The sequence below is a fragment of the Apis cerana genome, linkage group LG8 (assembly GCF_029169275.1).
Source record: "Apis cerana isolate GH-2021 linkage group LG8, AcerK_1.0, whole genome shotgun sequence".
Lineage (NCBI taxonomy): Eukaryota > Metazoa > Arthropoda > Insecta > Hymenoptera > Apidae > Apis > Apis cerana.
This window is the reverse complement of record NC_083859.1, coordinates 5,182,402-5,195,307: the sequence shown is the minus strand read 5'-3', so window position 1 is coordinate 5,195,307 and position 12,906 is coordinate 5,182,402. Positions and strand designations below refer to the sequence as shown.

The window sequence follows — 12,906 nt, the reverse complement described above, 5'->3', positions numbered from 1 at the left end:
ACGAATATTATTAAATTCTGAAAATTCATTTCTTTTTTTATATTTCATAAATGTTACGATGTATTTTGTATATCTGTCAAATCCAATCTAAAAATTCCTATCTTTTTGTTCATTATTGATTTTTAAAAATCAATAACAAGAAATAACAAACAATAAGATTAAATCATATTCCATTAAAAAAAAAATAAATCGAAGCATATCTTATCACGTATCTACATCAAACAAACAATTTTTACATCGAATACGAAATTCGAAACCGATCAAATCTATCCCTTAACGATCTTCATCAATTATTATACATCATTTCCAAATGCAGCAAATATTCTAACATTGATCATTCGTTATTCAATATTCCGTTAAGCTCTTGAATACGCTATTAAAATAAAATCCATACGACACAAAACCTACATGTACAATATATGTAAACCAGTTTTCACTATGAAGTGGCGAACGATCAATTTTCCATTGACATCAAAAACTAAAAAAAAAAAGAGAGAGAGAAAAGAGAAAACGAAAAAAATATGTCGACTTTGAATTTTTACAATTTTTACAAATCTCAACCTACTCCTCCTTTCGTACGATTTCTATCGCCAAATAAAATAAAATGAATCGATCGGAAGGAAACTTTGAAACGTTCCATGCGACTAAGTTCATGCATAATACAGTCGCATTTTTCCAGATGGATTCCGTTCGAACACGTACATGTGCCTGATTGAATGCAAACTTTGCCGGGAAATCGTTATGTAAACGATCCGTTACAAACCTGACGACGTTTCAAAATTCAATCCTGCCACGTTTTATTTATCAAGGAATCGTGCGCATATTTTATACAAATACACGACAAATGCTCGATCCATCTATCGTATTTCGTTTTCGCGAAATTATCGTTTGTAACCGATACCCATTGTTCATTTTGATTCATCTGACGCGAACGTAACTCAGCGACGCAAACACGAATCTCGAAACCGTACGAGAGTTTACGTTCTAAAATCTAAAACATGATGAAACGTGAAATTCTTGATAATAAATGAAAGTAATAAATTCGGGGAAATAAAAATTCTTTAATCATTCATTTTTTGTAAATAAAAGAATTTATACATTTGACTCTTTAAATAAAGATTTATAATGTAACTTCATGCAACTTTGTGCAATAAGAAATATTAATTAGAACATATTTAGATTTGGTGTAAATTTAAAACAAATTTCTGGAAAATTTTATCGATACTGTTATTAAACGTTTGATAGAAAATTACGTAAATTTGATATTTGTGATTATTACACGACAGAGAAATAAAAATAATGTTTCATTAGAAGGATGAATGGGCAAATATAATTCCTAAATATTTTTCATATTCAAACTCATTAAAGGATAATTTGATTGTCTTTATGTCCTTACTTTTTATCCTCAATTTCAAACAATTCACAAATTGTATGCTATTCGGGAAAAATAAAAAAGAAATAGAAAAGTAATAAACGAGGATGAAACATTTTAGGAAGTTTCACTGGATTCCAACGTGAGCATCGCCGGGTCAATTAACATTTTCTCTCTGGAAAAAATTATTTAATCACGATGTTCATCGTTAAACAAGCGAACGTGGGAAGAACAATTCCATTAACACGATACTTAAATGTAAAAACGAGGCGGAAGGTGAGAGCAAATATTTAAGGAATGCGGAATTACCAGGCTAAACATTCGGGTGAAACTGTTGCGAACGGTTACCCGTTCGTTTTTATACGATCTCGCCGCTGTTTTTCGCAAACAGAGACTAGTTATGAATATAACCAGGACGGATAAATGGTTCTCAGCTTTGTGAAATTTTTTTAAAATTCTTTCGAGAGAATAAAGGAAGAGGGTAAATAGTTACGTATACGCTTTACAAATTGAATCGAAGCTGCAAATTAAAAATAATTTAACCCTTTTTTAAATATTTTCTTCGCCTCAAAGTAAATTAAAACCAGTAATTTTTTAGAAAAATGGAGGAGAACTTGTCTCGAGCACATCGGGCGAAGAGAAGTTCAAGATTGTCCCTACCATCACTTCTAGCTTATAATTATATTAGATAAGTTTAATTAAATTTATTTTTAAAAAAATTTATGGACAATCTGCCTACGTAACACCTATATAAGACAATTATACAAAATATACTCATTACAAAATTCTTTAATAAAAATTCTCCAAGATAAAAATATTAATAAGAACAAAATAGACGCTCTCTTTCAAAAATGAAAAGAGAAAAAGAAGAAACCAAATACAAATATCAATACAAATGAAAATTAGTATCAGTCCGAAATTCGATCACGATTCCTTCTTCAAATCATTTCCATGCGTGGTAAATGTTGGAACGAGCACCACAAGCTGCACCACAAGGTGTACTACACCTCATTCGTTATCGATTTCCAAGGCACAGCAGCTCGTGGAGCTTCCAAAGTGCCTTCCATAACCATAAAAATGACGCGCGGGGTGGAAAAAGAAACATCGGTTACACCGTCGACAATGCGTCATTAACGGTGTTTTACGACGTCGCTCTCGAGGTGGCCCGCGTTCGAAAACAAATTTCCAGATTAACGGAGGGCGATCGTCATTGATCGCGTCATCAGGGCCCGGGTGGGCGTCTTATGGGCGTCCGCAACGACTCTGAACACCATCCTTTCCCGGCAAACGAGGGCGAAGAGGGTAAAGAAGATGGACGTCATGTGGCGCGGTGGTGGCCAAGTTGTGGGTGGTTAGATGCTCGTCGCGTGAACGAATGTGCAAGGGGCGTTAATTAACCCCGTGCCCCGGCCGAGATTTAATTAAAATAAATAACGAAAACGTATCAACGTATTCGAATAGCCGTGGATGAATATTTTTGAATAAAAGGGGGACAGGGTCTTTCAAGTTTCGACGTCTTTCTACCTTTTTTTTTATAAATATTTATATAAGTTTATAAATATTATAAATTTTGCAATGATATAATGAGAAAATTTAAATGCATAAAATGTTACTTTATTATCCCGTGAAATTTTTGCTTAAGCGAAGGTGTATTCATTATTGAAAGAAATCGCTGGTTAATGAATTTTAAAGATAGCTTTCATTCGTCCGTTCAAAGAAAGAATTCCTCTATGTTTAAAAAATACAAAATATTCAAAGTAGACCAAACTATGTTGATATTCAAAATATTCATAATACGCTTAATAATATTTAAAAAAAATAAATAAATTTTTGTTCAAGCTTCATTATATACAAATTTTATTTTGCAGAAACATCTGTCTACGAATTTTCATCGAATTATTGTATATGAACAATGAAGATTCGATATTTTTAAATTTTTGATCAATTAGGAACGAGATTAATAAGAAGAAAATTGATACGAATGGACAAGGATTAATAAATTGGATTAATTTCTCACGCTGTTAAATGTTTCGATATGGAAAAGCGTTTCTGAGATATACGATTATGAAAAGTGTGAATCTGGAGGAAAATGATTGCACAGTTTTTGATGGACTCTGTTTGCGCAGGTACATACTGGCTTTGTTATCGATTTTTGGAACGCATAATAGAGAGTCCAAGGTTTTGAGGTTCAAGGTTGAAGGATCGAAGGTTCAATGCTTGGAGATCCGGTGTCTTATGTCCGGTGTTTAGAAATTTCATGATTTGAAAAATAAAGTCAAAGGTTCAAGACTCAAGGTTGGAAGTCCATGGTCGACAAGTTAAAAGTCTAAAGTTCAAGAGCGGAAATGGAAAGTTTATGGTCTAAATTCAATATCGAAAGTTGAAAATTTAAAATTATAGGAGCAGGATCGAAAATTGAAGGTCATAGGTCAAAAGTACAAGGTCAAAAATTGGAGTTTAAAGGTTAAAGGTTTTGGGATCCAACAACTACATTTCCAACAATTCATGCTCAATAATCTAATCTTCCCAGTTGAGAATTTAAAATTGACTTCACTTCATAATTTCTTAATTAAAAAAAAAAACTTTGTAATTTTAATTACCATTTTACTCTTTTCCAACTAAAAATTTTTATAAATATTAACGTAGTATACAATTCAAATATATTATTCCAACATGAAAGCTTGAAAAATCTTATAAACCTCAAACTTTGAAATTCTTAACAGGAAACTTTCCATTTATAAATATTGCATCTTAAGAAAGTCCAGAACTCTTAACAAAAGAAACTTTTCAACTGAAATATTAACACCTTCATCTTTAAAAATTATTTTATCACGAAAATTTCCTATCCTTTAAAATTCAAAATCTAACATTTCCAATAACATTAATTCTAGATATCATTTTAATCCAAAAAATTCCAATTCTTTTAAAAATTTCAATATTCTTCGTAAAAAAAAAACTTTCTCCTATGTCAAATATACCAAAACGTTAAACCATTTTCTATTCAACTGAACAATGAATATCCAACAATCAACGTAATTAATTTCCTAATAAAATATTCCTTTCAACCCTCGCCTTCTAATTTCCCCTCTCGAATCGTCACTAAGAACTTCTCATTTATTGTATTGAAAATCCCATCTATTAACTAAAATCCGATTACATCGAGCCAATAGCACTCCTATTTAACGATCATTCGACTTTACTTAATTGCGTAATCGATCGATCCTTCGATACGATCGATCGATTAAGGAGCAACGCAACCCTTAGCCATTCGTCGTTGATACTATTAAATTCCACAAAGGCCAATCTTCCATTCCTTGTCTCCATTCTCTTTTACGTTATTTTCTCGCATCTTTAAAAATGGCCGAAAGAAAAGAATTTCTTCCACGATAGAGTTACAAGGGGCGAGCTTTGCGCAATGTGCAGGCACTTGTTGCTCTAAATAAACGAGTTCGTCCGTCGGATCGAAACGAGTTATATTATCGCCTTTTTGGAAAAGAAACGATATGCGTTGTCAACAACAATTTATATAATTAATTTTCTGATTCGATTATTTAACGAAGGATCACGTATTAATTATTATGATCGAGCAATAAAATTATACGTTTCGTTCTCGTGGTTTTAATATCGATAAAATATAGAGTATTTGATAAAATAAGGTAGCTAATTTCATTATAAAGTTTCAGTGCGTTCCATGGCAAGAAAATTAAATTTAATTGTTTCTTGAAATGATAAGAAATCGATATTTTGTATAATTTTATTATTTGTTGATAAAAATACTTTTTTTGTATCGATTGAAGCAGAAAAATTTCTAAATTTTTCTTTCTTGAAAATAGAATTGAAACAGTAATAGGAATAACGAATGTCGTTACAACAGTAAAATTTAAGTTAACAGCAGTAAAATTATTAAAATTTTCATTATTTTTCTTTTTTTTTAATTTTCAGCTAACAATCCCCTTACGTGATAAATTTCATTAACCGTAATTGGCGATGATCGATTAAAATTAACTATCGAATTAACAAATTGGCCGTGTCTATCAATATCTGAATTTTCCATTTATCACAGTTTCATCCACATTGTTGAACGATAATTGTCCTTGATAAAATTACAAGCTGTGTGTCTGATATAATTATTAGACGATGAAACGTTGCTCGCGTAACAAGCTAGTCAATTATAATACGTTTTATTAATTATTAACCGTACCGAAAAGCTCAATCGCGACTACTAATTTCCTCTGGTCTCGTTATGAATTTAATCGAGATTGATGGGGACGTCGGTTCCATTGATGCCTGTAATGAATTATCGCCATCATGTGAATATTAACGATCACCAGTTTCTGAACTTTGCATAATAAATGTATAACGTTTAAGCGTTTACAGAGCGCAACGTCGCTAAATTTGTATCTTATTCGCTTTAATGGTAATGTCTGATTAATGTACATTCGTTCTCTGAATTTTAAAAACGGTTTGCATTTCTTTACAGTTCCTGCTCTTCTTTTTTTTTTTTTTGGTATTGATATTAACGATCTATGATATTAAATGATCCATGGTGGGACACTAGTTTTATAATTTAACTAATCGTAATTAATCTAATATTTAATATTATTTTTTAAAATATATAATATTGTGGTATGTAATAATTAAATCAAACACTTGAATTAATTAATATTTACTGAATTAAGTGATAATTTCCTAAAGATTATGATATACATATTTGAATATATTATACAATACCGGATTCGCGCTTTTAAGCTTCCGTAATTTGGTATGATAATCGTATAACCACGTGTGCAATTTGTCCCATTTGTTTATCGTATCATATTGTTACATCTGATTTCTAACGTTTAAAATAACAAATATTGAACAAATATCAATCATAACTTATATTATTATTGTTCGATCCCAACCCCTATTTCGTATTTATATTATCCTTCGTATTAAACATATCTTTCAATTTTAGCAACAAAAATCTTTTTTACGTCAACTTATATATTCTTACGCGAGAAACGCGATAAAAATATTTTATTTTTTTCATATTAGAATTAATCTTTTCCCTGAATCATATCAAACAACATTGGATGGATATGTTCTCGATGGACACCCTGTACATCTGTAATTAAGTCTCGTAGAAAGGGAAAAATTTGTAGAAAATTAAGGTTACAAAGAGCCATCGAGCGTGGCGACGAGGGGGATAAAGACGGGTGGTAAGTAGGGGTTGCTGTGAAAAGGCACCCTTTAACAAGTGGCATCGTTGCGCATGCCCATTTCCACGTGAGCCTGACGTCAGATTGCACAATTCCACGCCAAGTGCCAGACATATTCAATAACCTGATGTACTTGCATTCGTCGTTTAACAAGTAGGCATTTAGTCGCGTCTTATTGTAAACATTGGTCGAAGACACGAGATCCGAGAGATACGCGATGGATAGAATGTTTTTCAATAATTTTCTTACTTTCATTAATTTTATTCTTCGATTAAATCTAGAGAAAAATTGGATGGGTTAATTAGAAACAATTTGGTAAATTGTTTCTCGGAATTAGATAGGATTAGTTTCTCAAGAGGAGGGTCAGGATCAACCCTTTGAATATTATGGTTCATCACCGGAGGAATATTTCATTGCGGCACGATAATTTTCGTTTCGTTGTTATTAGATTATAATTTGTTTCGTAATTGTGACTAATTGATGCATTGTATTTTAGATACTTAGAATATCGTTATAAAATAAAAATAATAAATATTTGTTAAAAGTAGATTTTGCACTCTTCTTCGTTGATACGTAACTTTATATACGATACATTAAATATAAGTAAAAATTCAAAGGAATTTTATATTTATAATTATTTGTTAACGATAATTACAATAATTTGTAACAAATATTAAAATTATGGAAAAAATAATAATGATTCTGTTCTTAATGCATTCTGCATTATTATTTGTTAAATATACTTCTTCACTTGATAAATAGTGGCAGTGGTATATTGATTTTGTAGTTGTATCAATAAAGATGGATAATATATCGAACATACAAAGCACGTACAAATACATATATCCGGTGTATTGTTGATGTATTGCGAAATTTATTCAGTAAATTAATTTGTTATTTGATATACTTGATATATTTAATATGGTGAATCAATTTCTGAAACAGAAATCTCATTTATTTATTCTTCCTCTGTTTACGATTAAAAATAAATTAATTATCTTTTCCACACAATTCCCGTATTTCCATTTTTATTTTAATATAACAAATTATGTTTGTTAATATCCCTTTTCAATATTTTTATTTTAATGATCTTTTAATAAAATATGTGTATTTAAAATAATTAAATTATTAATATTAAATATTTATTTTAATTAATTTATCTTTGTTTGTATCTTTGTATCTTTGTATGAAAATTGGTATAATATATATAATATATTTTTGTAACATTCATTAAAAATCCATTCATTGATATTGAAAATAAAAATAATTTTTCCTTAAACAAATTTGAATATTCAAATTCTTCTCTTGAAAGTTTGTCATAACTCTCGCTAAAGCGACCAAGAAAACGTTGATAAAAGGAATTAAGAATTTGAAGCGAAGGAAACGAACGATGTGAATTTCAATCTTTTAGAAATTTCAAAGAACTCTTCGTATTTCTTTTCAAATAAGTGTATAACAAAGAAAAAAAAAGAAACTTCCTTTCTTTCTTCATTCACTCGCTACATTTATTTTTTTCACAATCGACAATAATTTTCTAAACATCGATTCACTAACTCTATCAACTTCTATCTTCTTCGTATCGCAATATTTATTACGCACTCATTGCAGTGTTTTCAACAGATATTTTTTTGCAAAAATCAATAGATATTTAATTCGTATTTAACAATCTCTCGTACCCAAAATTAGAGATTGAATTTTAATTCTGAAAGAGATAATAACCCGGTAAATTCAAATCAGCCGCACATGTCTGACACATGAGGGGCATATTCCACTGCGTGCGGCGAGAGCATTTATTTTCGTTGGCTCGCGTTACACGATCGCGCACGTCACGATAGTCTAATCTAGAAAATGCGAAATTAAGCCACCGTGAAAAATCGTTCCTCGCTCTTGTTGTTCCATCGTGATACAAAGGAACGTTAATTTGTAAATTTGTAGAATTTCAATACGCCCACGTGTAATTTTTCCAAAACTTGCTTAATTTTTCTGTAAGTAAGCACGATGATTGCACGATGTCCATGATAAAAGATAGTACAATTATCGACTTTCCATCAACGACGCTTTTTACCGAAATTGAATGAAACGTGATATCGTGAAATTCCAGAGATACAAGAATTAGAGGTATAGGGATATTATAAATTCAGGGATATAGGATTTAATTGAAAAGTGAAGTAAAATGTGTCGGAATTCGAATGAGATGGAGAATCATTGGTTGACGAGGGGAAAAAGAAAAAAAAGAATAGTATAAAATCAATGTTAATGGCGAAAACAAAGTATGTCCATGAAAAATCCTGATATTATTCCTCTCGATAAAAATTTATCTTCATTGTTATATTTGTTAAAAGTCAACGATATTTGAAATTATAAAGCGTATTTGTTGTTTGTCTAATGGAGAAATAGCGAAGATACGATTAATAAATTATATGATAATTTATTAAGGATATCCTCCAATCGAATATTCGTTGCAATTTTTACTATACTAATGATATGCTTCGAACGGTAGACAAAATATTTTTAAAAGTTATTCCTCCTTCTTTTACCTAATAAAACTATTCTTTATTTAAAATATACCATATTTAAAAACATTGAGAAAAAAGTAAACGAAATTCAAAGACATGTCAAAAGAGATTAAAAAAATTAGATATCTCGATAAAGAATATCCAATTAATTTAGAGACACGAGAAAAAGAAAAAGAGTTTGCCGAAAGAAAATAATTCGAATAATTACGTTTCGACAAAGGAGCAAAAAAATAAAAGAAAGGGGGGAGAGAAAAAGAAAGAAATCAAGGGAAGAGGAAGAAAGCCCTATCCGACCGATCCGACGACGTGCACACGAGGCCAGGCTACCACCGCCGCGTCTGCGATCGATTCAGCTTCCAGAATATTTCGTTGGAGAGAAGCGGCCATAATCCACGAGAGGTGTCATTATGCACGGAAACCGTACACCATCGCCTCTGTCGCCACTCTCCGCGCAACAGATTACACTCTCCCCACTGGCAGAAATCAAAGCTGTCTGCTCCTCGATCATCCTCCTCGAATCGTCGTCGACAACGCTTGGGAAAACCAGCTTGGAACCGTGCCCAATGAAAAAAAGCCAGACGATCGACAGACCTTTCTACATTTCACGGTTTATCTTCTCAACCGTGAAATCGTTCAACCATTGAAAGAGTTCAAGTTTATTATTCGGGAAAAACGTTAAACGTTTGGCTGAGAAAGGTTTCTGATTTTAAACGAGAGCATCGAAAGTTAACTTCTCGACCAAGCGACCAGGGCGTGGCTCGGTGCTGCTTTTTAACATGCTTTGCTCATCAAGATCTCCTTTCCTTTAGGGTTGAAAATTCAGTTGATTTCATTTTTTGGATTAATTAAGGAGAGAACATATTGCTGTTTACGGAAGAAAAAAAATTATAGAAACGCAAATTGTTGCAAATTATTATTGAAATATTAAATTTGCGAGAATTAACGACAAAGCAAGTAATGAAACTTTAAATTGAGCGCTAAAAATAATATATTTATTTAAAAAATGAATTTTTTGAACGTCTTGCATCGATCATTTCTATCAAGCGTGAAATAAAATATAAAATTGAAATAAATAATGTGAGATAATTAGAAGAACGTGTGCGTGTGTTAAATTTATCTTGTTTAATTACATTTTATTATTTTACGATATTATTATGTAAAGTTAAATGGTAATCGTATTTAAATTATTAACACAACGATAAATTTATTAAAATTAGATAATATTAATCCCAATTTATTGAGTTTTTAAAATATATCTGCATGCATTAAAAAATATCATACGTATACACGTATCTCTAATGGTTTCAAAAGTAAAAGGTTTTTTGTAGCTTTGACTCGAATAGTGTGATTTATAATAGTCTGTCTCCGAAGTAAAGATATTAATCCCTTATAATCCAGTTGTTCCATTGTGAAACCGATGTTTTATTTTCGTTTTTCTAATAGCTCCATGGATTTGACGACAAAATTTCTAATTGTTTTCAGAGTTTTTTACTGGTGTCAAAGAAATTACTTTGCATTCTTTGTATCATTACTGTAAAATAATCATTTTTAATTTACAAAGTTTAAACAATGAAAAAAACTGAACTTAAAGAAAATCTCGAAAGTTACTAATTGAGAAAAATATTTATATATATATTCGCAGAATTATATATCACACGATAGTTAATAAATTTTTACCTAATTTCTATTTCTCCATTTACATTTACGAAAATATAAATTAACACAAGCATTGACGATCTATTCATCAGAAACAGAAAATATTACTTGTTATAATAATTCCTGTCTCGAAAAAATACCAAATACTCGTAACAATTTCATGAAACTCACACATTGCGATACAACAACCGCACCCATATATCTTGATCACCACAATATCTCTATCCAGCATAATCCTCCTTGAAAACCAACCATCTCGCACAAACCCGCAAACCCTAACACTTCGTTAATCTCCGTCCACCATCCCCATTAAAGAATCCACCACAAAATACCGGTATTCCACGTCCACGCGTATACAAACGTACAATAACCAATAACAATAACAGGTATCTTGAAAAAGCCGTTATCATTCCAACTTTGGATACGTCCAATCTATCCCTAATATTCCACGATCCTCTTTACGCGAGGCATGGCAAGAATTGATCAACAGACGACACCAGAAAACGAAATCGTGACCGTGCTTTCTATTTCTAGCGATGAATTTGATCGCACGATCATTAGAATGTGACCATTACGTAAACTATGTAATGTTATGATTAAATTTACAATTGTAAATATATAATTATGCAAGTGTTTTTATATAACATTGACTTTTATCAAATAGATATTTGATAAAATACAATACAAATACAATACAAGCAAGATTAGCTCATTTCTATTTTTGTTTCTTTCTAAATGTAAAAAATGTAAAAAAGGCACACATACACTTTAAGCATAAAATTGTATTGCTTGTAATTTAGATACGTTTTCCTTATAAGATATTCTTATAAACATTTCTGAACTTATATAATAAAATGTTACATGAATACTCTCGGTTATTTTTTATTGTAAATTTCATTACAATTCGACATACAAGACATATCATATAATTAATAAACCTCGAAGATAAGAAAGAAATTCAATGATATACCAGTTTGTCAAATTCAAACTTCGAGAAAAACTTACAAATCTAAAAATAATTTAATAACGATGTATATATACATTTGCACTCTCTTCATCAAGTTAATGTGCACAAATTTTCGAACCAAGAGCAAGTACCTTCCTTTTCAAAAAAACTCTGAATCTCCCTTTATCAAGATCATCATCGTTATTAAAAATCTTTCTAACCTTACTTTTTCCCCTATTCAAGACAATGTTCCACATTGAAACAAGTGCATATCGGTGAAAAACAATTCGCGGACTTTTCTATTAGCGAGAAGAGCCAGAAACGCGAGAATGTTTCTCGAAAATGAGAATAGAGAGAGAGAGAGAAAGAGAAAAAGAGAAACAAAAAACGAAAGGGTAAAGTTTCGTTCGTACATCCTCGAATCTTGCGCTCTCTCTCTCTCTCTCTCTTTTTTCTCCCTTTTTCGTCAGGGTGATCATTTTTCCTCCTGATTTTTCTCTTCCCTTTTCTTTATCGACTCCCCTCCCTTCCCCCTATGTTATTGGGATAATAATGAGTAATAGGTTTCGTTGAAACTGCCACGGAGAAAAATATGGAAAGTTTGCAGGGGCGCCCTCGGTATTTTTACGAGGATAATTTTTATTCGAAAATGAATAGCTCGATCTTAAATCATCGCTTAACCTGGCAACCTTCCCGATAATGGAACATCACGCACGTCGTATTATCAAGAAAGATTTCGCGGCCGGAACGAATATTATCGGAGGAAACGCTCGATAGAAATAAACCCGTGTCCCGATACGGGATTCGAAATTGTTGTTCGTTTGCTTTTTAAAGATCGTCGATACAATCTGTGCAACGTTACTATTCGTTTTTCAGGGGAGAGGGATGGGAGGAGGAATCGAAGTTCCGCCAATGTGCTAAAAACTTTTCACGTTACGCGCTATTCTCTCGGCTCTTCGGACGGGATTTCATTAGGAAAATTTATCCGATTGGAATGGAAAAAGTTTTTTTATTCGAAGAATTGATCGAAAGCAATTTTAAACAAATATATGACGAATTATTTTGAATTATATCGAACGAGTATATTTCCTTTGCGCGTAAATAACTTATAATTTTCGAATGTTTCAAATAATTTCAATTTAATTTTGTTAAAGAGATTGCACGTTAGAAGGTTTTGCAATATCTTCGATTATTTAATATTTATTATATAATACG

General features: G+C 31.3%; 1 protein-coding gene across 4 annotated transcripts in view; it reads right to left on the bottom strand.

The window, feature by feature from the left end:
• LOC107995299 (uncharacterized) overlaps window positions 1-12,906 on the bottom strand; it is an 88,648-nt gene that overhangs the window by 38,691 nt on the left and 37,051 nt on the right. The window contains exon 1 of one of the 4 annotated variants that reach the window (XM_062078267.1): window positions 10,917-11,276. The exons of the other annotated variants lie outside the window; for them this stretch is intronic. The gene's annotated coding sequence lies outside the window, so the exon portion shown is untranslated. Of the gene's footprint in view, window positions 1-10,916; window positions 11,277-12,906 lie in introns of those variants that run through there. 4 annotated transcript variants of the gene reach the window in all.